The sequence below is a fragment of the Lipophrys pholis genome (genome assembly GCF_963383615.2).
Source record: "Lipophrys pholis genome assembly, chromosome: 11".
Taxonomy (NCBI): Eukaryota; Metazoa; Chordata; class Actinopteri; order Blenniiformes; family Blenniidae; genus Lipophrys; species Lipophrys pholis.
In genome coordinates this window covers 11,021,317-11,041,251 of record NC_137631.1, presented here as the reverse complement: position 1 = coordinate 11,041,251, position 19,935 = coordinate 11,021,317, and positions in this window count along the sequence as shown.

Genomic DNA, 19,935 nt, shown 5'->3' with positions numbered 1-19,935 from the left:
ATCAAAGATCTACAATATACAGTGTACTCTCTTTATGATGTAATCTGGTAAACCATTGTGGATTTATAATGTCAAACAAATCTCATCTGCACCGTTAAAAACACACATTATAGAAAAATAGTTGTGACAGGAAGTGACGACACCTTGTGCGTCTTCATTTTAGGTTCCCTGAACATGCAAGCTGAGGGATCACAAGGTTCCCACCGTGTCAATAAGTACAACGCCTGTGTTTCGGAAATGTGCAGAAATAATACAGCACCTGAGAGCTTTATCTTGTATTACCATCCAGAAGCAGTCCCAAAGGTGTGTATTTTGTATCAGGGAAGATTTCCTTATCAGCATATAGTAATATTGGGATTGCATCAGAAAGTATTGATTTCACTACCAACAACATGATAAAATGACAAAAATTGTGTTAAGAACTGAAACTTCAGTAAAATTGCCTGAGAATCTTGACTTGTCAAGTTGCATTCACACTCATATCAGTCTCCTTGGAAACCGTCAAAAATTGCCATTGCCGACTATATTTCAAGTCGTCTAGGCGGGGTATTGGGTAAAGTTTTCAACTAGCAATAATCACGCCTCGGATAAACCTCATAGGCTACGATACTGCCACTGCGCAAAGCTGACACACCTACAGCAAAGACAGAGGACTCTCTCTGGTCAACATACCTATTTGTCACGGTGTACACATGGAGTTATTCATTATGACTTTGTAAATAAACAAAAAGCCTTATCTTCATGTATAGAATTCCAGTTTTTAACTAAAAAACAACAAATTGTCAATGCAAAATCAACCTCAATCTTAAAACAGTGCAAATGATTCTATGTTTTATCACATACTTATTGAAAGATACAAGTCCTAATCAGAGCGCAAAAAGTATAAATGAAGAGGTTTGACTCACCTGAGAGTTTTATCTTGTATTAGAATCCAGAAGCAGTCCCAAAGGTGTGTATTTTGTATCATGGAAGATTTCCTTCCAGGCATATAGTAATATTGGGATTACATCAGAAAGTATTGACTTCAATACCACCAACATATTAAAATGACAGAAATTCTGTTAAGAACTGAAACGTCAGTAAATCTGCCTGAGTATCTTGACTTGTCAAGTTGCATTCACACTCATATCAGTCTCCTTAGAGACCGTCAAAAATTGCCATTGCCGACTATATTTCAAGTCGTCTAGGCGGGGTATTGGGTAAAGTTTTCAACTAGCAATAATCACGCCTCGGATGAACCTCATAGGCTACGATACTGCCACTGCGCAAAGCTGACACACATACAGCAAAGACAGAGGACTCTCTCTGGTCAACACACCTATTTGTCACGGTGTACACATGGAGTCATTCATTCATTCACTTTGTAAATAAACAAAAAGATCCTCATATACAAACATAGTCTCTTGTCAAAAACAAATACATTGATATTGCAAAATCGACTGTTAACTTACAAGTGTTTCGTTTTGATCACGTGTAGTGATGTGAGTATTTCTCATCAACGATCTATAACAAACATTGAAATCTCTATAGAAACTGATCTGAATGAATATTGCAGCTCTAAATACCAAGACAAATTACTGATTCATAAAATAGTCATTACATAAAATAAAAATAATCCGTGTTTGATCACGTGATGTGACATCGTGAACATTTGTAATCAAAGATCTACAATATACAGTGTACTCTCTTTATGATGTAATCTGGTAAACCATTGTGGATTTATAATGTTAAACAAATCTCATCTGCACCGTTAAAAACACACATTATAGAAAAATAGCTGTGACACGATGTGACGAGACCTTGTGCATCTTCATTTTAGGTTCCCTGAACACGTAAGCTGAGGGATCACAAGGTTCCCACCGTGTCAACAGGTACAACGCCTGTGCTTCGGAAATGTGCAGAAATAATACAGCATTAACTCGCTTTTCTAAACAATTTAAAAATACGTAAGAATGTTTGTTATAGTGAGTTACGGAGTCGCGATCAAAGGGAATAAATTCACCTGAATTGTTTCCACTTGTTTTAAAATACTAGTGTTTTTATTTGTAGTATATCTGACACAATGTAATGTTTTTATCACAAGTTAATTCTGTTCCTCGCGTCTCAACAGCAACTTAAGATGGTACAATAACACGTACCAACAAAGTGTTATCAATTTCCGCGGAAACTCCAAGTCATACTTATCATTTATTGTCATTATATTCACAGAGATTTTAGTCTCCTGAGAGACCATCAAAAATTGCCGTTGCCGACTATATTTCAAGTCGTCTAGGCGGGGTATTGGGTAAAGTTTTCAACTAGCAATAATCACGCCTCGGATAAACCTCATAGGCTACAATACTGCCACTGCGCAAAGCTGACACACCTACAGCAAAGACAGAGGACTCTCTCTGGTCAACATACCTATTTGTCACGGTGTACACATGGAGTTATTCATTATGACTTTGTAAATAAACAAAAAGCCTTATCTTCATGTATAGAATTCCAGTTTTTAACTAAAAAACAACAAATTGTCAATGCAAAATCAACCTCAATCTTAAAACAGTGCAAATGATTCTATGTTTTATCACATACTTATTGAAAGATACAAGTCCTAATCAGAGCGCAAAAAGTATAAATGAAGAGGTTTGACTCACCTGAGAGTTTTATCTTGTATTAGAATCCAGAAGCAGTCCCAAAGGTGTGTATTTTGTATCATGGAAGATTTCCTTCCAGGCATATAGTAATATTGGGATTACATCAGAAAGTATTGACTTCAATACCACCAACATATTAAAATGACAGAAATTCTGTTAAGAACTGAAACGTCAGTAAATCTGCCTTAGTATCTTGACTTGTCAAGTTGCATTCACACTCATATCAGTCTCCTTAGAGACCGTCAAAAATTGCCATTGCCGACTATATTTCAAGTCGTCTAGGCGGGGTATTGGGTAAAGTTTTCAACTAGCAATAATCACGCCTCGGATGAACCTCATAGGCTACGATACTGCCACTGCGCAAAGCTGACACACATACAGCAAAGACAGAGGACTCTCTCTGGTCAACACACCTATTTGTCACGGTGTACACATGGAGTCATTCATTCATTCACTTTGTAAATAAACAAAAAGATCCTCATATACAAACATAGTCTCTTGTCAAAAACAAATACATTGATATTGCAAAATCGACTGTTAACTTACAAGTGTTTCGTTTTGATCACGTGTAGTGATGTGAGTATTTCTCATCAACGATCTATAACAAACATTGAAATCTCTATAGAAACTGATCTGAATGAATATTGCAGCTCTAAATACCAAGACAAATTACTGATTCATAAAATAGTCATTACATAAAATAAAAATAATCCGTGTTTGATCACGTGATGTGACATCGTGAACATTTGTAATCAAAGATCTACAATATACAGTGTACTCTCTTTATGATGTAATCTGGTAAACCATTGTGGATTTATAATGTTAAACAAATCTCATCTGCACCGTTAAAAACACACATTATAGAAAAATAGCTGTGACACGATGTGACGAGACCTTGTGCATCTTCATTTTAGGTTCCCTGAACACGTAAGCTGAGGGATCACAAGGTTCCCACCGTGTCAACAGGTACAACGCCTGTGCTTCGGAAATGTGCAGAAATAATACAGCATTAACTCGCTTTTCTAAACAATTTAAAAATACGTAAGAATGTTTGTTATAGTGAGTTACGGAGTCGCGATCAAAGGGAATAAATTCACCTGAATTGTTTCCACTTGTTTTAAAATACTAGTGTTTTTATTTGTAGTATATCTGACACAATGTAATGTTTTTATCACAAGTTAATTCTGTTCCTCGCGTCTCAACAGCAACTTAAGATGGTACAATAACACGTACCAACAAAGTGTTATCAATTTCCGCGGAAACTCCAAGTCATACTTATCATTTATTGTCATTATATTCACAGAGATTTTAGTCTCCTGAGAGACCATCAAAAATTGCCGTTGCCGACTATATTTCAAGTCGTCTAGGCGGGGTATTGGGTAAAGTTTTCAACTAGCAATAATCACGCCTCGGATAAACCTCATAGGCTACGATACTGCCACTGCGCAAAGCTGACACACCCACAGCAAAGACAGAGGACTGTCTCTGGTCAACACACCTCTTTGTCACGGTGTACACATGGATTCATTTATTACGAATTTGTAAATAAACAAAAAGCCTTATCTTCATGTATAGAAATAGAATTCCAGTTTTTAACTACAAAACGACAAATTGTCAAGCGCAATCTTACAACAGTGCCAATGATTCTATGTTTTATCACATAGTTATTGAAAGGTACAAGTCCTAATCAGAGCGCAAAAAGTATAAATGAAGAGGTTTGACTCACCTGAGAGCTTTATCTTGTATTACAATCCAGAAGCAGTCGCAAAGATGTGCATTTTGTATCAGTGAAGATTTCCTTCGAAGCATATAGTACTATTGGGATTGCATCAGAAAGTACTGACTTCACTACCACCAGCATTATAAAATGACAGGTATTCTGTCAAGAACTGAAACTCCAGTAAATCTGCCTGAGTATCTTGACTTGTCAAGTTGCATTCACACTCATATCAGTCTCCTTAGAAACCGTCAAAAATTGCCGTTGCCGACTATATTTCAAGTCGTCTAGGCGGGGTATTGGGTAAAGTTTTCAACTAGCAATAATCACGCCTCAGATAAACCTCATAGGCTACGATACTGCCACTGCGCAAAGCTGACACACCTACAGCAAAGACAGAGGACTGTCTCTGGTCAACACACCTATTTGTCACGGTGTACACATGCAGTCATTTATTACAACTGTAAATAAACAAAAAGACTTACTATCATTATCTGCAGGGCCTGAATTTCACTGTAGGATTGTGCATATTCTCATTAATTCCCGCAAATCTGTCTTTTAAAGTGTGTGCGAAAAATAAATCTGACTTAAAAAATATATGGATTTAAATTTGATGTCATTTTGTGTTTGTATGAGAGAGAAAGTTCGTTTGTAAGTCTGCATGTTTATGATGTGGCTCTTTGTAGTACTACAGTCATTTCTGTGGCTCTTGAGCTCTGACTGGTCGGCCAAAACTGTGATAGGCCATTGTGGAGTTACAATCCAAGACAAATCTAATCCATATTTTTAATAACACACATCATACCATCAAACAGTTGTAAGGAGAAATGAAGAAACCTTGTGCATCTTTATTGTAGGCTCCTTTAGCACACATGATGAGAGATCACAAGATTCTGATCACGCCAAGAAGTACAACACTGAGTACTGCAGATGTGTAGAAACAATACAGCATCAACTACTGTCCTAAGTCATTCAAAAAGCACAAGACAGTCCAGTGAGTTACAGAGTCACTATAGGAGAGAGTGAAATATAAATGAAGGAATTTGCTTTACTTTAAAACATTTGAAATACAGGGGTACTTTACAATCATGACTTTCTGAAACAATGTAGCATTTCCACTGTAAATAAAACATGTCGTGCCTATTACATGTGGAGAATCAGCTGAGTTCCAATTGATGCCAAAGAAACATAAAAGGACCACAATTCACAGTTATAACATGTAGACCAGATGTCTTTTCTACAGTAAGACCATTTTTATTTTGCAGATGGTTCAGTCTCCTTAGAAACCGTCAAAAATTGCCGTTGCCGACTATATTTCAAGTCGTCTAGGCGGGGTATTGGGTAAAGTTTTCAACTAGCAATAATCACGCCTCGGATAGACCTCATAGGCTACAATACTGCCACTGCGCAAAGCTGACACACCCACAGCAAAGACAGAGGACTGTCTCTGGTCAACACACCTCTTTGTCACGGTGTACACATGGAGTTATTCAATATGACTTTGTAAATAAACAATAATATCCTCATATACAAACATAGTCTCTTGTCAAAAACAAATACATTGATATTGCAAAATCGACTGTTAACTTACAAGTGTTTCGTTTTGATCACGTGTAATGATGTTGTGAGTATTTCTCATCAACGATCTATAACAAACATTGAAATCTCCACAGAATCTGATCTGAATCAATATTGCAGCTGTAAATACCAAGAGAACTAACTGATTCATAAAATAATCATTAAATTAAAAGAAAAATAATCTGATCACGTGATGTGACATCGTGAACATTTGTAATCAAAGATCTACAATATACAGTGTACTCTCTTTATGATGTAATCTGGTAAACCATTGTGGATTTATAATGTCAAACGAATCTCATCTGCACCGTTAAAAACACACATTATAGAAAAATAGTTGTGACAGGAAGTGACGACACCTTGTGCGTCTTCATTTTAGGTTCCCTGAACATGCAAGCTGAGGGATCACAAGGTTCCCACCGTGTCAATAAGTACAACGCCTGTGTTTCGGAAATGTGCAGAAATAATACAGCACCTGAGAGCTTTATCTTGTATTACCATCCAGAAGCAGTCCCAAAGGTGTGTATTTTGTATCAGGGAAGATTTCCTTATCAGCATATAGTAATATTGGGATTGCATCAGAAAGTATTGATTTCACTACCAACAACATGATAAAATGACAAAAATTGTGTTAAGAACTGAAACTTCAGTAAAATTGCCTGAGAATCTTGACTTGTCAAGTTGCATTCACACTCATATCAGTCTCCTTGGAAACCGTCAAAAATTGCCATTGCCGACTATATTTCAAGTCGTCTAGGCGGGGTATTGGGTAAAGTTTTCAACTAGCAATAATCACGCCTCGGATAAACCTCATAGGCTACGATACTGCCACTGCGCAAAGCTGACACACCTACAGCAAAGACAGAGGACTCTCTCTGGTCAACATACCTATTTGTCACGGTGTACACATGGAGTTATTCATTATGACTTTGTAAATAAACAAAAAGCCTTATCTTCATGTATAGAATTCCAGTTTTTAACTAAAAAACAACAAATTGTCAATGCAAAATCAACCTCAATCTTAAAACAGTGCAAATGATTCTATGTTTTATCACATACTTATTGAAAGATACAAGTCCTAATCAGAGCGCAAAAAGTATAAATGAAGAGGTTTGACTCACCTGAGAGTTTTATCTTGTATTAGAATCCAGAAGCAGTCCCAAAGGTGTGTATTTTGTATCATGGAAGATTTCCTTCCAGGCATATAGTAATATTGGGATTACATCAGAAAGTATTGACTTCAATACCACCAACATATTAAAATGACAGAAATTCTGTTAAGAACTGAAACGTCAGTAAATCTGCCTGAGTATCTTGACTTGTCAAGTTGCATTCACACTCATATCAGTCTCCTTAGAGACCGTCAAAAATTGCCATTGCCGACTATATTTCAAGTCGTCTAGGCGGGGTATTGGGTAAAGTTTTCAACTAGCAATAATCACGCCTCGGATGAACCTCATAGGCTACGATACTGCCACTGCGCAAAGCTGACACACATACAGCAAAGACAGAGGACTCTCTCTGGTCAACACACCTATTTGTCACGGTGTACACATGGAGTCATTCATTCATTCACTTTGTAAATAAACAAAAAGATCCTCATATACAAACATAGTCTCTTGTCAAAAACAAATACATTGATATTGCAAAATCGACTGTTAACTTACAAGTGTTTCGTTTTGATCACGTGTAGTGATGTGAGTATTTCTCATCAACGATCTATAACAAACATTGAAATCTCTATAGAAACTGATCTGAATGAATATTGCAGCTCTAAATACCAAGACAAATTACTGATTCATAAAATAGTCATTACATAAAATAAAAATAATCCGTGTTTGATCACGTGATGTGACATCGTGAACATTTGTAATCAAAGATCTACAATATACAGTGTACTCTCTTTATGATGTAATCTGGTAAACCATTGTGGATTTATAATGTTAAACAAATCTCATCTGCACCGTTAAAAACACACATTATAGAAAAATAGCTGTGACACGATGTGACGAGACCTTGTGCATCTTCATTTTAGGTTCCCTGAACACGTAAGCTGAGGGATCACAAGGTTCCCACCGTGTCAACAGGTACAACGCCTGTGCTTCGGAAATGTGCAGAAATAATACAGCATTAACTCGCTTTTCTAAACAATTTAAAAATACGTAAGAATGTTTGTTATAGTGAGTTACGGAGTCGCGATCAAAGGGAATAAATTCACCTGAATTGTTTCCACTTGTTTTAAAATACTAGTGTTTTTATTTGTAGTATATCTGACACAATGTAATGTTTTTATCACAAGTTAATTCTGTTCCTCGCGTCTCAACAGCAACTTAAGATGGTACAATAACACGTACCAACAAAGTGTTATCAATTTCCGCGGAAACTCCAAGTCATACTTATCATTTATTGTCATTATATTCACAGAGATTTTAGTCTCCTGAGAGACCATCAAAAATTGCCGTTGCCGACTATATTTCAAGTCGTCTAGGCGGGGTATTGGGTAAAGTTTTCAACTAGCAATAATCACGCCTCGGATAAACCTCATAGGCTACGATACTGCCACTGCGCAAAGCTGACACACCCACAGCAAAGACAGAGGACTGTCTCTGGTCAACACACCTCTTTGTCACGGTGTACACATGGAGTTATTCATTATGACTTTGTAAATAAACAACAACTTACTATCTACATCTAAGATCCTCAACTACAAACAGTCTCTTGTCAAAAACAAATACATTGATATTGCAAAATCGACTGTTAACTTACAAGTGTTTCGTTTTGATCACGTGTAATGATGTTGTGAGTATTTCTCATCAACGATCTATTACAAACATTGAAATCTCCACAGAATCTGATCTGAATCAATATTGCAGCTGTAAATACCAAGACAACTAACTGATTCATAAAATAATCATTAAATTAAAGTAAAATAATCCGTGTTTGATCACCTGATGTGACATTGTGAACATTTGTAATCAAAGATCTACAATATAGAGCGTACTCTCTTTATGATGTAATCTGGTAAACCATTGTGGATTTATAATGTTAAACAAATCTCATCTGCACCGTTAAAAACACACATTATAGAAAAATAGTTGTGACAGGGGCCGTTTTCCAATACCCATACTCGTCCATACTTCTGTTCTCGTGTACCCGTGAAACGTCATCAGTGTGAGACCAAGTACTGTTCCACTTTTAGGCCGTTTCTCACCGAGTACACATGAAATACCCGGATGTACCCTCGCTCCGCCCAATTATTCGAGGATGCATCGAAACCGACCTGGACGGTCTTGGGAAGCCAATTTACCCATAATGGATTTGGCAAGAGATGCCGGAGGAGATCGCGGAGGAGGAAACACACAACGGTGGAAATAAATCTGATATATTAGCGTCATTGTTTAACAGAGTGTAGTTTTAAGAGTGTTTTAGGCAAGAATATAGTTGTTTAAAATGTTGCTATGAGGTTGATATTTAAAGATCACGCTTACTTAAACATTTGCTGTGGCGTTTTTGGAGATTGTGGATCCAAACTGAGACGAGGCTGGCTGCGATTTAATTGGTGTTGTGCATGATGTTAGAACAATCTTCAGTCACTAAAGGTGTTAAACTTTTGAAATGAGACACTGACATTAGAATAAACTTGACAATTGTTTTATTCACACTCATATGAGTCTCCTTAGAGACCGTCAAAAATTGCCGTTGCCGACTATATTTCAAGTCGTCTAGGCGGGGTATTGGGTAAAGTTTTCAACTAGCAATAATCGCGCCTCGGATAAACCTCATAGGCTACGATACTGCCACTGCGCAAAGCTGACACACCCACAGCAAAGACAGAGGACTGTCTCTGGTCAACACACCTCTTTGTCACGGTGTACACATGGATTCAAATATTATGCAAAGTGCTGTAAAAAGTAGTTGAAAACCATACTTGAGTAGAAGTACAGATACTTTGCTTGAAATCTACTTGGGTAAAAGTGAAAGTCACCCATAAAATAATTACTTTAGTGAAAGTACCTCATATGAAATTTGCTTAAGTATCAAAAGTAAAAGTACACAAAACAATTTTAAATCTCTCTGTCTCTCTCTCTCTCTCTCTGTCTCTCTCTCTCTGTCTCTCTCTCTCTCTCTCTCTCTCAAAGAGATAGTAATAGAGAGAGAATGAGAGACAGCCCTTGTTTAAACACCAAGAATGTCTTCATATTTTTGTTTTGGTGTGCTGTGAGTATATTCAATGTAATTTAACTATTTCACGCACACGCACACTCACACACACACACACTAGGTATACTTGTATTTCTGTAACACTAAATATCAGATTGGGGTAAAATATACATAGTAGCAGCAATTACATATATATATATATATATATATATATATATATATGTATACACAATATGTACACACAATCACACACACACACACACACACACACACACACACACACACACACACACACTAGGTATACTTGTATTTCTGTAACACTAAATATCAGATTGGGGTAAAATATACACAGTAGCAGCAATTACATATATATATATATATATATATATATATATATATATATATATATATATATATACACACACAATATGTATACACGCACACACACACACACACATATATATTTCCTGAATTATGTTTATTTTGTCATCTTAAATGTATGTTATAGTTTCTTTTTTACCGACAAGGTGACAGTTAAAAAATAAACTATACCGTAGATATATATTTATCTAATAGTCTGCTTATATATACATAATCCATGTTCTTGTATACGACTATAATTGTGCAATGTGGACATGTTGTAATGACCAAATTTCCCCATGTAATTTAACAGCCTTCAATCTAAAACAAACTACAAAAGCTATTCAACCAGGTTTTAGCTAAACCAAGACCCAACGTCGGCAGCAGCCGCACAGACCAGCCTGACTTTATAAAGAAAATCAAGCAGATATTTTAAAATCTGTAATGCAGCAGCAGCAGCAGCAGCAAATGTAAGGATGATATAGCAGCAATGCAACCGCAGCCCAATAAATACACTTTATCTTTACAGGGCTCTTCTTGTTTTCCTCGCTGAGAGTTTTTCATGAGGCTGGTAATGTCAATTTTCTCAGAACATCACTTTAGTAGTGATTCAGTCTGTTGTGGTCCCTTGTGGATCTCAGTTTAACCATAAAAACTCAAGGGTTTTGACAATGAGCGCCCCCTACTGGCAATTGTTAAATTGAGTCTCAGTGTCAAACGTGGAAACACGCTGATGTCTCTCTCCTTCCTCTTACAAGATTCAGAAGTGAGCTGTTCTCCTTAATGAATCCTCTGAATTGTCCAGTTTCATCCTGAAATTCTTCCTCTAGATCAGTGATTCCAACCTTTTACTTGAGGGACCAAAAGGTTTACCATTGAAATCCCAGACGACCTCCACCAGCCTTACAATTATTGAAAAGTTGAACAAACTTCATAATAGCCTATATGTGAAGCAATTTATTATTTTCTGTAACAATTAATGTCTGATAGAAACTGAAAAAGCTACATATCAAGACTTTTTCCAGACTGCATAATATAGTCATCCTGAATATTGTCTACATGATAGTATTTGTTTTTAAACATATATCAGTCGCCTTAGAGACTGATATATGTTTTTAATTGTAGTTTATCTGATACAGTGTAACCTTTCTAACAAGCATACTCCATTCCTTATGCTTTAACATAACTCAAATCTGCTGATAAGTACTAGGTCTTGTAGCACACTTGATATTTCTTTATACAAAGTAATCAGTCTCCTTAGAGACCGTCAAAAATTGCCGTTGCCGACTATATTTCAAGTCGTCTAGGCGGGGTATTGGGTAAAGTTTTCAACTAGCAATAATCGCGCCTCGGATAAACCTCATAGGCTACGATACTGCCACTGCGCAAAGCTGACACACCTACAGCAAAGACAGAGGACTGTCTCTGGCCAACACACCTCTTTGTCACGGTGTACACATGGAGTTATTCATTATGACTTTGTAAATAAACAACAACTTACTATCTACATCTAAGATCTTCATCTACAGTCTCTTGTCAAAAACAAATACATTGATATTGCAAAATCGACTGTTAACTTACAAGTGTTTCGTTTTGATCACGTGTAATGATGTGAGTATTTCTCATCAACGATCTATTACAAACATTGAAATCTCCACAGAATCTGATCTGAATGAATATTGCAGCTGTAAATACCAAGACAAATTACTGATTCATAAAATAGTCATTAAATTAAAAGTAAAATAATCCGTGTTTGATCACGTGATGTGACATCGTGAACATTTGTAATCAAAGATCTACAATATACAGTGTACTCTCTTTATGATGTAATCTGGTAAACCATTGTGGATTTATAATGTTAAACAAATCTCATCTGCACCGTTAAAAACACACATTATAGAAAAATAGTTGTGACAGGAAGTGACGACACCTTGTGCGTCTTCATTTTAGGTTCCCTGAACACGCAAGTTGCGGGATCACAAGGTTCCCACCGTGTCAATAGGTACAACGCCTGTGTTTCGGAAACGTGCAGAAATAATACAGCATTAACTCGCTTTTCTAAACAATTTAAAAAAGATGTAAGAATGTTTGTTATAGTGAGTTACGGAGTCGCGATCAAAGGGAATAAATTCACCTGAATTGTTTCCACTTGTGTCAAAATACTCGTGGTTCTTTTTAATTGTAGTATATCTGATACAATGTAACGTCTTTTATTACAAGTTAATTCAGCTCCTCGCGCCTCAACAGCAACTTCAGATGCTATGACAACACGTAGCAGCCTAATAATGAGACAACCTCCATACATCCTAAATCTGCTGAATATTTAATGTAGTTTCATTCACAAAGAGATCAGTCTCCTTAGAGACCGTCAAAAATTGCCGTTGCCGACTATATTTCAAGTCGTCTAGGCGGGGTATTGGGTAAAGTTTTCAACTAGCAATAATCGCGCCTCGGATAAACCTCATAGGCTACGATACTGCCACTGCGCAAAGCTGATTTGACATCGGCGCGGCCACAGCGAGTCGTTCCGCTGCATACCACCTTCATTAATGGTCTGTCACCTCCATCTTAGATTATCAGAGGGCTCCACGAGTGCAATATAAATTGAACGTTTAAGTGAATCAGACTTTCCAAAAATGTTTTATATATGAGTTTATTCTGTTTTAACTTCACACCGTCCCGCGTTGCATCATGGGATTGCTCACGTTTCGTCATCAAGTCGAGACTGTCAGTATTTGACTTTTCTTTTAACAAATAAACGTGTAAACAATCAGGTTTGTACCTTAGTGGCAAATTGTGCAAGTTACTGATACAGCTTAAATGTTTTAAATACAATTAAACACATTAAAAATGTCGATATGGGATACGGTGGCTCCTTGGACTGAATTTCAAATCGCTAAATTCTGTTTCGATTGGAATTTGAATTCAAATGTTATAAAAGGAAATACAGTCGCGTCTGTATAAAACATCTATACAATCGGACATGAAGAGAGCAACGTTTCCTCCATAGAGATTAATTTTCAACCAAAGGTTTAAACAAGCCCATGCCATATTGCAGAACCTCCACCAGAGGTCAGTATAGGCACGAGATAATGTGTACTTAGTATGAGAGGGCCTGGAATTAACCAGGACGACTAAAAAGATAAATAAATCAAATTCTTCAAAACAACTTCGCCGTGTATCAAAACATTTGTTTGAGATGCAACATAGAGGTCAACAAATAAACAGTTCTCTGTTGTGTGTGACAAGTTATAAAACTCAATCTTGGCCTAATTGGCGTTCGTTCTGCTGCCTAACAGAATATAGGAAATATCCCTGCACCATACAAAAACAGCGAAGCAACGTATCATTTGAATATATCTTCAATTTGTAACTGTTGTTTTATTTAACCCATAATTGAAACAAGATTTAAAAAAAAAATAAAAACTTACCCCACCTGTTTTGTTGAATAAGTCCGAACAATAAAACTCGACGAAGGTCCAAAATGTTAAATCACAAGATGAGAAAAAAGAAATAATCCAAAGATATCGTTCAAGTATTTGTAAGTTGTTGAGTCAATGTATGAGACATGTGCTCCTGAACTGACTGGAAATTAAGATGGCTGTACCGGAAATTGATTAAATCCCCCTTGATTTAGGCACTTTTACAAAATATGTGTTTTATATTATTGTTTTTTACTCCGTTGATGCTCTTACCACACAGGTATCAAAGCATCTTGGAGTATTTTATTCAGGAAGAGGTTTCAACTAAAAATAAAATATTTCATATTGCCTATATTCGTAATAACGTGGGCTTAGGTGTTTTTCATTAGATTTACCTCTTAAATACATAGAAAGGTTAATGTCCTGGTTATTGACAGTGTGAACATGTTTGTGTATCCAGGTCATTATTAGTGATAAAGTGTAATATTATTAATTATTAATACTAACACATCCACCCTTTAGATAACCTACAATCTGATTTATATTTACAACCTTATATACATGATGATATAGAAAATATAAATCATATTGTAATTTGTATAATGCATGTGTAATGTATTAAAGATCCAGATTATCAGCGTTTCAATTAATAAAGATTTCTGAATGTTACAATCCCAAATTAAATCACTACTTTTGTGTTTTGTGGTTGTCAGAAAGACTGACATAAATACAGAAGCAACAACTTGTTGGTACAATTCCATTATTCAGTTCCATTGTCTGTACCATTCTCAAATAAATCAGTATTTTTTATTCCAATTCATGGCAGTTTTCAAAATGAGCCTCATGTTAAATGGATGATGGAGTAAACAGAAAGCACCGGCTTGGAGACAAAGGCGAGGGAGAGTCAATTGTTTGGCACATTAAGTCACCAGAATAAATCTGTGGATTAACTACGCAGTTTAAATAGAAGGCATGAGCGTCTAAATTGAAGTGGGACACAGCAATTCAGCTTCAAGCGCTATAGCATCCATTCATTAAACATAAAAAGACAGGTTTGAAAAAAAATTAAAAAAAATAAACCTCAGCCTCCAGGGCCGAGGATGCCAGAACTATATACACGACCTGAGTGTAACCATATGATGTCAGATCAGGCCATGAGTCCTAGGCACAGGCAGATGTGTACTTTTGCATACAGTGTGTGTGACACAAACTGTAATCTCCCAGTGGGAATATTAGAAGCCCTTTCACTTGTTGTGAGGCTTCGGCAGGATAATGCCGCTGCTTTTGGGTGCTCAGCAGATAAGCGTTGGTGTGCCAGGTGTTAAAGCTGCCTGGGCTGACACATTAGACAGGGATTTGCTCCTGCCAGAATGTCAGGCCAATGAGGCTCATAGAGGTAGGCTTGGATCACTGTCAGGGACAGGTAAGTACGCAGATAAGGGGATTACACCATGTTTGCGCCAAGTAATCTCAAATGAATCCTGCCAGCCTCTGTTTCATCCTCACCTGGAAAGCCCGAATTTATCTTTGCTCAACCCAAGAAACACATTATGAGGAACAAAGTTCATTTTACAGGATGATCCTTTTAACCTGGCTCAAAAACACATCTGAGCACATGCCTGTTCTGGTCATTTAACTAGAATAATCTCCTCTCGTTCTCGCAGGGGCGTGATTACTTTTTTGTATTGGTATATCCTGTTTTATCATCCGCCCAGAGCAGTTAAGTAATGCTTGTTTTGTTTTTTTAATCAAATGGGCCATCCTGTAAGAGAGATGTGGTCGTGTGGTCTCAGACCGAAAGGCTTAAAGTTGACCTGTTGAACAAATTGTCAGAGTAGCTGAAAGTCCCCCTGGGCCTCCCCGCTGGTAGGCAGAGTGATGAAAATAGAGTGTAGCAGATGGCTTAGCTGTTTCCACCATTCAGCACAGGCTGCAGGGCAGCCCACATAATACCACGCCATCCAAAAAGGGGCTCAGTGGACAGCCCAGAGTCCTCAAATACTGAGAGCCGTTTTCCCTCTCTACTATCAACCCGTGGGCTCCTAAAAAGAAAAGCAAAACTACAATGACATACTCAAGTCGAGATCTAATCCGTCTTACGCCGTGTAGAGCAGCGAATAGTGGTATAAGTAGGACTGTTTTGGTTTTGGGAAATGAAATCTTGTCAGTGAAATCCATAGACCGAGCATGTGCCAACGAGGCTGATCCAGCTTTCCTCACAGTGCAGCCTTCTGCCTGTAATTACACATTTTCAGACCTTGTCAAGGACACACAACCTCTTTGAATCTCTGATCAGTGGCTCAACAGGAAATGGATGGAGCGCACTTTTCAAAGTGTGTGCAGGCAAGCGGGGAGTGTTTAACCAACATGCAAGTGCAGCCGGAGGTAAAGAGGCCATTGTGCGATCCGGTCTACACCACACCAGCCTGGTTAAAGACATTTGTTGTTGCTTCAAGTCCCTCTGTTCCTTCTCAATGTGAGGCCACCTGGACAGCACAAGATGGGCTGAGCAAACTGTGATTAGATTGTGTTATGGGCAGAAAGTGGAAGATAATCACATTTTCCCCCCCATGAAATGACAGCAAAGATAACGTCAGGAGACATCTGATAAGAAAAGACAAATGTTAGCCATGGTGGCTTTCACTTTCGATCCAAAGTTTGAGGGCAAAGGTGCAATAAGTTCTTTAGTTTTGGTGCCACGCGGCCATGTTTTGTTTGGTTTCCTTTTAAAGTACATATCATATTTAGAGGGCATGTCAGTACCTGGAATACAAAAAGCACATTAAAACCATGAGGAATAACTCTCTAATTCAAAAATCTTGTCTTTTGCCACTCCAACACACATGCTGACACACGTACACACACACATGCTTGCAGATTGTTCACACCCACCCACACACTGCTGCTACCCTGCTATTCCCAGTCCGTGGTTATTCCCAGACTGAATCACAACAGCACCATAAGCCTGTCTGTCCGTTTTCTGCCAAACCTGATGTCTCCGTGTCGCACATGGCATCACAAAGGATGTGAGTTCCACGTACAGTAGCCAGAGCTCGGTTACTCACACCTCCTCCTCTCACGTGCTGTAATTACTTCTAACTCACATTGACAGCTGGAGGTGCACTCGGCGAGGTCAGAATACCATTCCTATCAAAGTGGTGCCTCTGCTTTAAATAACCTTCCTCTGGCTCCCTGTTGAGGCTTTCTTCACACCTTTATCGTTCAACAGCATGACAAGTTCCTGTGTCTGTGAACCGCTCCATCTGTTGTCTGTGCATCTTTAGATTAACCACCACAGTGTATCTGGCAACCTTCATCCGGTGAAGCAAAAAGTAGGACTGATAGATGCGTGATACCGCCACAATCCAAGGGCAAAGACGCGCAATGTCGAGAGAATGCGCAGAATATTTTCACATCTTCCAAATTCTTCACTTATGGTGGGGTTAGAAAAGCACAAATCTTTAGACTTACTAAAATTGGCAGCTCGGACTTAAATGAACACGTTTAGGGTTGTAATGTGTTTTTGAATGAGAGCCAAGACCAAATGATGTCAATTATATACCTAATGGCTTGTGATCAAAACAACTTGATCCATGAAACACTTATGTTCCAACGTGTTGCTAATGTTTTCAGGGATAAACATAATATCTGTCTAATTTATTGAGACTTTCTATAATGTTTGTCCTTTTGCAGAAATGAGCAAATAAGTGCCTTGCATGGGTATTTATTTATTTATTTATTTATTTATTTATTGTTATATTCATTTATTTCCATCACACCAGTGGTTTTCAAAGCACAACAGGAGAATGCAGACACTCAGCGGGATATCTTTTTCCAACACAATTTATTTTCCCCATGATTTTCAATGAGAAATCCCGACCAACAGAAAGAAGTGGGTATAACATTTCAATTATTTTTAAAACACAGTTTTAGACCAGACTGTATCGCAAATGTAATAGCGGTACATTTAAATTATAAGCTGAGTTTCAGTGCAATAACATACATGTAATAGTTACATTTTGGTTTTTCCTGTACATACCACCACATATTTACCAAATTATACTATAATTTTGCAACCCTGATATTTCCTCAAAATGTTCTAGTCACGTAAGAAAAAGCATGCGTGAGACTTGGAGTCCTGGGGATAATTCATTATGGTTCGAGCTTTGTGAGTGTTTGACCGTTGTTAGTACCATAGAAAACACATCACATGAAAAACAGAAATAACCATTTCCATATCGACGTTGGTTAGTGAATATTAAAGAGTAAGTGAAACAGTTCACGCTGTCGGCCGACAGAGGGCAGTGTGTCCACGTGGTAAACATTGTGAACTATGAACCTTGAGTTTAATCTGATTACTATATCATTATGGACAAGTGAAATGCTGCATCATCAATTAGGCTGTATAAAATGTTTGATAGTCATTTCACTGTCCGGACTAGCTGAGGGACAGTCCATGACAAATGGTACCGTTTGACACCAGCATGATAACAGATCATCACTATTCAAGCAACATAAAGGCGAGCTGCAGGAAGGTATGGCCACATTGATCAAAATGTCATCCCAGTCAGGCTATCTAGTGAAAAAGTTCTACTCCTATTCCACCGTAGTGATTATGAAGCATCTCGACTCTCTTCGCTACCTGAGTCCCCCGGGCTCGCATGTTCCAACAGTCGGCAGTCTCATTACTCTTTGGACAAACACATTTGGACATATTGAACTCAGACCCAAAACAAGCAGGCCCTACCCCGCCACGTTCCACTCTCGCAGTGCAATGTGTGATGGGAGAGTGTTTGTCGCTCTCTATCCCTGGGTGTCTGTTTGCCTGACACTTGTCTGGCTTGGCCTACTTTCTTCTTGATCTCATCAGTCAATGTGAGGACCTGTGAAGGCCATCTCCCCATCTTGTTCTGTGAATCTCTGCCAGCTCTGTGCCTGTGTCAGCAGTTAGGGACTGACTCACACCCACGCAGTCTCCAGCCTTCGCTCCGGGCCCCACCAGGCAAAGGCAGTACGTCTCCCTCATACAACGGACAGCCTCATTTGCATGCCCATAAATCACTCAGAAAACTGACACCCGGCCACACAACAAGGCATGACGCGGCGTCACAAAACTCAGTGTGCCAAATTGCATTGCTGTGTGATATTAGGCTCTCAGCATAAAGAAGCCATTCATGTACCCTCTCGGGTGACGCCGGAGTCAATCAAGCTCGAGCAGTACTTATAGCACATATGGCTCAGATCTGAAATCAATGCCACTTTCACCCTCTCGCAGCATGAATGCGTCGCGTAAGTGTGGAATTCTGGCAATAAACGACCAAAACATATGGCCCATTCAGAGGTTGTTGCAGATTCACAGGGCAATGAACTATTGTTGCGCTTTCTAAAACTTAGCAGGATTTAAGATCCGCAAAATTATACATCTTGTGATTAACGATTCAGCAGCCGAGGTACAGTGAGCACACCAATAATTTGTGCTATAATGACTACTAATGTGGCTCCTGGAAAGACATACTCAAATGGAGCTCTGCGAAATACAAATAAATGGGGTGCTTTTGAAAATATAAAAGGAGTGTCCCTATAGTCGCTTTCCACATTAATCAGAATTCATTTGCATGGAACACCAGTGGTTTATTTATGTTCAACTTTGTTGTTTATTTATTAAGCAAAAGTGCAATTAACGTCATTACATTCAGTCACTTCAAATGTAACAGATGTGTTGCGCATTAAGTATATAGCAGCAGCTAATTTACAATTACAAACAATTTGCTTTGAAGATAGGTGATGCTGAGGATTCTGCTGGTTTCCCAGTACAATGTGAATGCATACTTGATAATGCTCACAGGACCAACAAGTGACAACCCGACAGCATTGTGTTTGTCTCGGGGAAACTGACAGGCCTCCTTGCCAACAGTTTTCCCTGTGAATTAGTGTACATACTCTACCATCCACAATGTCTGCTGACCAGCCTCAGGAAACATTAGGCAGCTTCTTGACGGACACATGCAGTGTCTTGCATTTCTTTCTTTTTTTTCTTTTTTTTTTTTGTTGTTGCCCTGAG